Below are 8,755 nucleotides of genomic sequence, written 5' to 3'. Positions count from 1 at the left end.
TAAGCTACGCGGCAAAACACTATGGGGGCAAGGATTTCGTGAAATACAGCATAGACGTAAAGCTGAGGAACAATCTGCCGGTCTAAGTCCACACGGCGCTGCCGGAGGACCCAGCGTAGGGTTGAGGGTACAAATTCCACGGGGAGGTGGCTGCGCCAAGGCAGCGCTGACAGCAAGTGCTGGCTCCAAGTCTGAGACGGCTTGCATAAAAAAGAACCTCTAGCACTGGAAGCTGAATGTGGTCAACACCTGAACGCAGTGTGACAAGGTGTTTTACAGCCAGGAAATCACAACCACTGTCTTTTCTATGGCCACGCAGTTCCCCTCGTGTTAAACGCAGCTTTTTCCCCAAAAAGTAGGTACTACTGAAGAATGATACTTGACTTTGAAGACAAAAATTTGAAGGGGTTAGAATTACCGTATCGAGAGCAGCAAAGTATTTCAAAACCATGTTCAGAAAGCTAAAATGTCCCTTTTACCTAACGGCCGCTGGTTGTGCCCCACAGCGTGTCAGACTGACAACGGGAACGGCTGGAGAAGCGAGGAGGGACGCGACTTCTGGCAACGCTGCTCTGATTCCCTAGAACCAGCTTCCTGGTAAACGCTGAATCCAGGAAACACTGACTTTTTAAGGTACTTCATTTATTTTTGCCAGCACCAAACTTAAGACGCACCAAGAACAGAAAGACAAAACGCCGACTGCATACTGGCAGCTGGACCAGGCGATCGATGTAGGTCCCTTCCAACTCAACTATTTTTGTCTGTAAGAAAAACTTAACTTGCAAAGGCCATTTATTCTGGAAAAAAGCATTCCCAAGGCTCCACCCAGCAGTGAAATGCAGCCGCCTCCGAACGACGGCTGGCACGGGCAGAAGCACGGCCAGGGTCACGTCCATCGCGTCCGCACTGGGGCCACGGCAGAGTTCTCGTGTCTTGGGTGGGGCACGGGACACCAGGATTTCAGCGTCACTGAAAGCGCTCGGGGCAGGACAGGACGTGTGCTAAAGAGACAAAATCTGCCAACCCCCGTCAGAGTGGCTGGCACGTGCCCAAATTCATCGACATGTGTCCAAAGTTGCTGGGGGGGGCGTGGGGGTATCCCCCCCTCACCGAGTACCCACAGCATCTAAATTTGGGCATCCAACCTGGGCTCCAGTTAGGACATTGCTCCCTGCACGACAGCTAGAGATAATCCAGGATAATTCAGAGCCTGACAGCACTTGAGGTAAGGAGAGGAAATTGCATTTTTGAACTGGGATGGGTTATCAGCTAAGTGTCTCTTCCCTATCAGCTGCTCGCTGCTCAACACTCTCATGTCACGACTCCATTAATTACCAGGTTATCAGAACCTGCACAGCCAGGCAGAAGTTGAATTTCTGGCTGGTAAAAACAAGCATGGAAAAGCCCTGAGCCTCTCCCTCCCAGCACTGCAGCTCTGAGGGGCTTCAGCACGATGTCTGGGACCCCTTTTTCTCGGGATTTTTGCTGAAAGCTCCGACATCTGAACGCCGCAACCCAGAGCTCAAGGCAGACCTCGGCAGATGCTCCAGCACGAACCCGGATGAATCGACGGGCAGGTCCGACAGCTCACTCCTGTCCCGAGAGGGGGACGGACGGCTGCGCTGCGGCACCAGGCACATGGGGGACCACTGTGCCGCTCTTGTCCCAGCAGTGCTCTTCAAAAGTGAACCTGGGCCAGATTGAATAATCATTTGACAGCAACTGGTAAGGACCTAGAGCCTGCTCCAGAAGAGCAGAATTAAATTGCACCCCTGGCCCCACACAAGTCCTTTACCTGAGCGAATTATTGGCAGACACCCTGGTAGCTCACGAGGTCAGGCCATTAAGCACTTACAGTTCTCATCCATGTCATTTCATTAAAGCTTTTTTATTATTAAAACTTTTTACTAAAAGCTAGGAAAACAGAGCTTCAGTGACTCACAGAAATGAGAAGAGAGCATCACACTGATGATCTGTTACAAAGCACTGAGTTAAACTGCTTAGAGAAGTACAGCTGCTTTGCTACCGCAGTACTCCTTTCCAAGGACGTACTCTTCTCGGTGCTTGACAACACGTAAGCTTTCAATACTAACAGTTAATAAGGACTAAGCAAACCAAGCTACGAAGCTGAAACAAAGATGCTTTTTGCAAGATGTGGCTCTCTGGACCTGCCAGCGACACACACACATGGATGTGCAGCGGCTGGTTCACAGCGTGGTGTGCGGGCAACGGCCGTCACTGTGCGTGTTACATACCTCGGGCTTTAAATCCGAGATTGCATTCTATTGGAAACACTGGTATAAACTGGGTGTGCTAAAAATTCAGACTTAAGATTCACAGGGCGTTTTCAGCGACTGTTTATAACTCAATACAAGGATATTTTACAGTATGGAAAAGATGAGATGACAAAGCTGTTTGAACACCGTACTACCCATGCAGCAAGAGTCTAGTTTTATGCTATTTTCATGCATTTATCCTTACATAGCAGTTTTCAATACCAACCTCTTTTGCTTCTCCTTTTTAAACAGACAGTTTACGTTACACCCGGCCGTACGCAGCGGCTGCTCGTGAGTGTGCTCCCTGCTCTGCCTGCAGCCACGCAGACTGGTGGCACGGCCGCGGTTACGGTGAGGATCCGTTCCACACCGACCTGCTTCACTGCCTCGCCACGCAGCAGGGACATCTGTCAGGGACAGAGGGGTTTTCATGGTTTGTTTGGGGGGGGGGATTAAAATGCATTTAAGCGGGAAGCGAATGCTCACACACTTCGAATTTGTCTAAAGTCTCCCTTAAGACATACAAAACAACTCGGTGCTGAGCGCCACGAGAGGCTCACGTGCCACCAGCACCACCCGCAGTAACACGTTTCCCTACAGCGATCCACACCTCAACTCCCGCTCATCCAGAAACCCTGCAGCGCGCCGAGCACTCTCCACTTCCCCTGAAATCACGCTGTTGGGAGTACAGAAGAGTTCACAACATCCGATACTGCAAGATGGAGGCGATGTAGAACAACACCGGTAGGAGCCGGGGGCAGCAATTTCGAGAAGCCCACGGGAGGTCAGCAGGTGAGAAGCAGCAGGACCGGTCACCACGTCAGTAAGGAAATACGTTTCCTCTGTATGCTGCAAGTATTCCTGAATGCTGGGGCACAACAGGAGTTCCTCAAGAGACCTCCCCTGCCCAGCACAGCATCTCCAGACTTGCCTGAGAGAGAACAGCGGGGGGGGAAACTTTACCAGAGCGCGTGTAGTCATGTACCTCAATCAGACAGGTTTGGGATGGAGCACGAGCCGAGGCAGATTGGCTCAAGCAGATGCACAGCTAAACGCTTGACACTCAACAGCAACCGCTGCTTGAGACCTGAAGACCCTTTCTAGGAACGTGTTCCTCCCCTTGGTGCTCCCTCTAAAGAGCTGTAAGGGCCAAGAGCACGTCTGGCTCTCCAGGACCATACGCACACGTGCCATGCCTGGTCCAGACTCTGAAAAGATAACGGGGTAGGAAAGACAGAGACGATACTATTGCAACTTCAGAGAGCAAAGCAATGCAAGGCTGTTTTAAATAAATAACAGTCAAAGCCAACGAGATCCGTTAGTGTACTGAACAGTCTCCAGAGGGAAGCGGTAATGGCCACGGCATTGGTAATGCTTCCATTCAAGTCAGTTCAAGCACACCGGGGAAAAACAGGAGCAGTACGGGGCTGCCCTTTTCTACAGTTCACTTCCAAATGTGAATAATAAAAAAAAAAAACTAGACAGAGAGGAGAGCTCGGAGAGATCAGGTTTTACCCCTTGAAGATTTACCAGTAGATTGAAGAATTACTCCAAACATCAACAGCGAAGCTTTGTTACTCCTCCTTTCCCAAAACAAGGGATTACATGAGCACTTGGATGGGGGAGTGGGCACAGTTCCTCCTCTAAGCTTGGGGCTGCAACCACCCCTCTCTGCAAGAGCGTAACGAGCATCACACCAAGATACTCCCGCAATGAAAACATCGAGAGAAAAGTACGTTGCGGTAAACCCAACATAAAGTGTTCTGTTCTACACTGCCTGCCTGACTGCTGGTTTTCAGGGCTCTACTTGACAGCATAGGCTCAGCTTGTAATGGAAAGAGTAACGGGAATGAACGTTTCGTGCCACCCGCGGTGCCAGCGCAGAACCCGTACGGGAGAGCCCGGCTGCCGCGCGTTTCGCAGCCCTGCCCGAAGCCCTCCAGCGGGCTGCCAGCCCCGGCCCACCGCCCTGCCACGGGCCGGGACGGGGCCCCCACCCACAGCCACCGGTCCCAGCAGGTGCCCCCGAGCGCCAAGGAGGGGCCGAGCTGGGCTCTGGGTGCTGGTTCTGGGCACCCTGGCTCTGGGCACCCACTACCGCACCCCGGGGCAACCCCGGCCGGGCCCCCCTCGTTCAGTCCCGCGGCCGCAGAGCTCCGGTTAGCCGGGCACCCACCCGGCGGGGGCCGGTGATTCCCGTAAATCCCCGCTGACCCAGTTCCCGTCCCGGCGCTGCCCACAGCTAAGGGCATTAAGCTCCTTAACCTCCCGAGGACCAACGCTGGCCCGGCCCGGCCCGGGCGGGGGCACTACTGCTGTTGCTGCTGCCGGGGCGCCGGGCGCACGGCGGGGGCAGGGGGGGCCCCGGCCCGGGGCTGGGTCCCGGGGGTCGCGGGGGGGGGGGTGGGGGGGTGGTGTCTGTGTCCCGGGGGTCCCGGCGCGGCGCTGCCCGCCGCCGCGCCCGCCCGCCCGCCCTACCTGCGCACAGCGAGACGGCGGCGCCCAGCAGCGGCAGGGCCGCCCGCAGCGCCGAGCCGGGCGCCCGCCCCATGGCCGCGCTCCGGCGGCGGCGCCGCCACCGCTCCCGCTCCTGCCGCCGCCGCCGCTCCCGCCGCCGGGTCCCCGCCGCCGCCGGCAGCAGCTATAGCGGAGCGGGGAGGGGCCCGGCCCGGCCCCGCCCGCACCTTCCCCGCGGGGCCGCCCTGCCCGGAGCCCCCGCCAGGCCCCGGCCGAGGCTCTGCCCCCCCACCCCCCCACCCCGCCCCGGCCCCCGGGGCGGCTCCGGGCAGCGCCAGGGCTCGGCCCCCCGCGGCGCCGCGGGCGCTCCGGAGCCCCTCGCTCGGAGCGAGGGACTGAGAGAGGACAAGGGCGCAGCTCCTGCCCGTCCCAACGGGGGGGGCCGCCACCGCCCCCGGCCCGCCGAGCCCCGCGTTACCTCGGGGGTGGCACGGGGGGACGCCGAAATCCGCGCCACCCCCCCCCCGCCGTCCCGCCGCTGCTCCTCGCCGGCACCGCACACGCCCCCGCGCTGCTCCTGGCGGGGCCCCGCTCTCTGCCCCGCTGCAGGATCGCAAACAGCTCACCCGGCTGGCGCAGCGCTGCTGGAAAGGGCGAATCCCCCTCGCCCAGACCCGCCTCTGGTCCCCAGCACGCAGTTGTGACTGCTGCTTCGGCGGCTGAAGGGAGACACGGAGTTATGGATCATGTAATTAAAGAAGCCAAGGTTATTCTTCTGGGTTTTTTTGTTTTTTTTTTTTTTTTAAAAAAAAAAAAAAAAAAGCAAGCTACAGAAAACATTTGCTCGCATTTTACAGGACTGATGAAGGAAACGTTATCTGCTGCGCTGGCCAAAAACAAGAGTCGAAGTTTAGAGAAAGGAGTTTGCAGCACACAACACTTGCAAAAAATATTTCTTAATTAAAACATCCACTCTGTTTTTAAGTAAACGTTTCTGATCAGAAAAAAAAAAAAAAAAAAAAAGTGACTAGCTATTAATTTGAGTACCATCCCCAAACGTACTTTTCATCTCACTACCAAGATGAAAGGGAAATTTGTTCTAAATTCTCCACTTCCATCGCAAGCCCTGAAGGGCACAGCAGGAAGCGTTTCCATACTCCTCTCTCTCAGGGCAGAAAGGGAGCAGAGCCCAGGGATTTGTTGTATATCCTTCCTCTGTCAGTATCCCTTCCCTACATCTCACAGCCCTTGGAAAACCCATCGTATAAACTTACGTTCAAGGAGGTGACCGAGCCAAACTCATCTCTCCCCGAACGAAGAGAGCGGTGCGGCTGGTACCAATCGCTGGAGGCGGCTGATGGAGTCTATACCCACACAGATACTCGGCGTGACCGGGCGTAATGGTGACGATCATTTCAGTGGCATGTTTCGGCGTGGCCCCGGTGCTGCCAGCGTACAAGTTCACCACGCTCAGAACCTGCCTGATGTCAGTTTAATTTTCTGTTCTTGACCCCCTCTTCCCATTATAACCATTTTTTAGCTGCATTTACATTATCCTTGAATAATACAGATACTGAGGGTTTATTCAAGCATCACTTTGTTCTACATCCCGGATTTTGGGTTGGGGTGGTTTGGTTTTTTAGTATCTCCTTTCCTTCTCACATCCACTATAACAACTGCATTTTTTCTTGAGAATCCAAAATATATAAGAGTTGAACCGATGAAACTCTCCCACAATAACTCTGCCATTTTAATTATGGATTGTAGCAACCTCAATCCCTTCCTTCCTATCCCTCCCTTCCCCGCCATCCATAATAACACATGTACATCACTTTACCTTTACTCGTTGATACCAAGAGGGATCTTGCGATTAAACAGTTCTAGTCCAAGAAATGTCATCTACAATTAATATCTTGTTCGATAGAAAAGTCTAATTGATTCTCTACTCATTCCAAAAAATGAGGGCTGGTCTAGAATACATTTTCAAGCAAACATATATATAAAGAGCACTCTAGAAACTCATAAATAAATTTTTTTATATATAATTATTATTATATATAAACCGTCAGTGGTTTTGGTTGTGGCACTCTCAGTTGCAGAGATAAGAGTACGAAGTGGCTTATTACTACAGAGTTTTGGTGTGTTACTCAGCCGCCAAGTTCTACACGACTTCTCCTTTGTAATCTCTCCCAGTAACTTCATTTCTTGTTTGGACCACATCTAACCGAACACGCCAGGCTGAGATGATGCCCGAAGATCACAGGGCTGTTTTCCAACGGTGTCAATGAAGCAGCGCGGGGGCACAGGTTACTGCTGATGAGCGAGCACACGACTAACTCCACATCGCACCGTTACAAACCCAAGAGCTCAGTTTAAAAGCCAGAGCCTCCGCTCTTGTCGAGCGCCTTGTTGAGGCGTGGAAGAAGGGTTTCTCGGGTTTGCTCAGGGATTTGGCGGGGGTGGTGGTGTGAGCGATGCTCCACCGTTGCCTAGTGCCAGTTTTTAAATCCAACCCGCTTTTAGCCATGTTTGCAGCATTTCCCTTTGTACTGAGGCTGCAAAGCATCTCTCGGTGCATGCCCTCGTACTCTTGCCATGCAAAGACTGTAGCCTACGTGGAAATCACGGGATTACTTGCACCCAGCAAAGGAAATCACACGAGCCTGTGGTCTGTCACCACAGGAGCAGTAGCTGCTACCGCCGCCGCCAGGAGACAACCAAAGAGCAGCAGGGCTGAAGGAGAAACCGTAAATGCGTGCAAGTGCACTTGTCCTGTCCCTAACCAGCATAACCCTGTCCTCCCAGTTATTTCGTGGAGCTGTGAAGACAGAGCACACTTGCTGAGCAGCACAAGCTTGCCCGAGGTGGAAGAAGATGAGCTGAAAGCTTACCCCCTCCAGGCTCCCTGTTCTCTATGACAGTTCTCATCTCAACCTTTTTCCTTTACCCCAGCAATCTTCTATGCCCAGATCAATATAACATTTTCAGGCTGAGGAGATTCACAGAAAATTACTGCTCACCTGAATATACCCCATTTCAGAACAGCTTCATCTTCACACCTTGACGAGGCCTGGATGGGCAGGTTTGCACCAGGAGCAGCGGACACAAGTGGACGATAACTGAGACCAAAATAATTTTGAACATGAAGTGCTCGCGTAAGAAATCCTACTGACAGTAAAATTGGATCTTTTTGGCCTGCAAACAGCATTCTTTTAAAACGAGCAAACCCACGAGTAGCACAGACACCCCACTAACGCCTCTCGAAGGCGGAGACGCACCCCACGATGCCACCCGCCACGCGCAGCTCTGCAGCGGGGTTTGGGGGGGGTGAGGGTTTGGGGAGAATCCCCTTCCCCGGGCTCCCCCCTCTGCCCCTCACCCCAGTGAGTATCCCTCCTTGCTCAGAGCCCGCTGCACGTGAAGCGAGTGCTGGATTTTCTCTCCAAGCGCCCCCGAGCGCTCACGCAGGGTCGGTGCTCACTATGGCCGGGGATGCAAAAGCTGGAAGTGTTGCCAAAGAAAATTGGCTTCTAGAAATTGTGTTTCCTCTTCTATCACGATACCAGCTTTGTTCCAAGGTAACATCTAGAACAGCAGTGCCACAGGAGCCCGCACAAGAGGCAGTGATTTACTTTTAACACGCTGCTGACAAATTACATGGAAAACCAGATTAAAACGATAGAAAGATTTTCTGAGGGTGTAAACCAACCAGTCGCTCTCTTTTTGGTTGGAGTTATGACAGGACACTGATGAGGCATTAAGGCAAGAAAGTTTCAGTGAAACATACACTTCAATATAGTGCAATACACAAAATGTATACTTTAGTGCCACTGAAGTGGACAGCAAAAACTCCACCCAAATTGAAGAGAATTAATCCACCTGACTGAAGCACCCACCAGTTCGAACAAGTAGGAATACAGGTTGCAGCTACCCAACCCCCACCAAGAGATTAGATTAGATTAGATGTGTTATTTTACACAATTGATACAGAGATAGATATATATAGTGTTTGAAAACTCTGG

This window comes from Leptosomus discolor, chromosome 5 (genome assembly GCF_034619465.1).
Source record: "Leptosomus discolor isolate bLepDis1 chromosome 5, bLepDis1.hap2, whole genome shotgun sequence".
Classification (NCBI taxonomy): domain Eukaryota; kingdom Metazoa; phylum Chordata; class Aves; order Leptosomiformes; family Leptosomidae; genus Leptosomus; species Leptosomus discolor.
Note: the sequence above shows the minus strand (reverse complement) of the source record.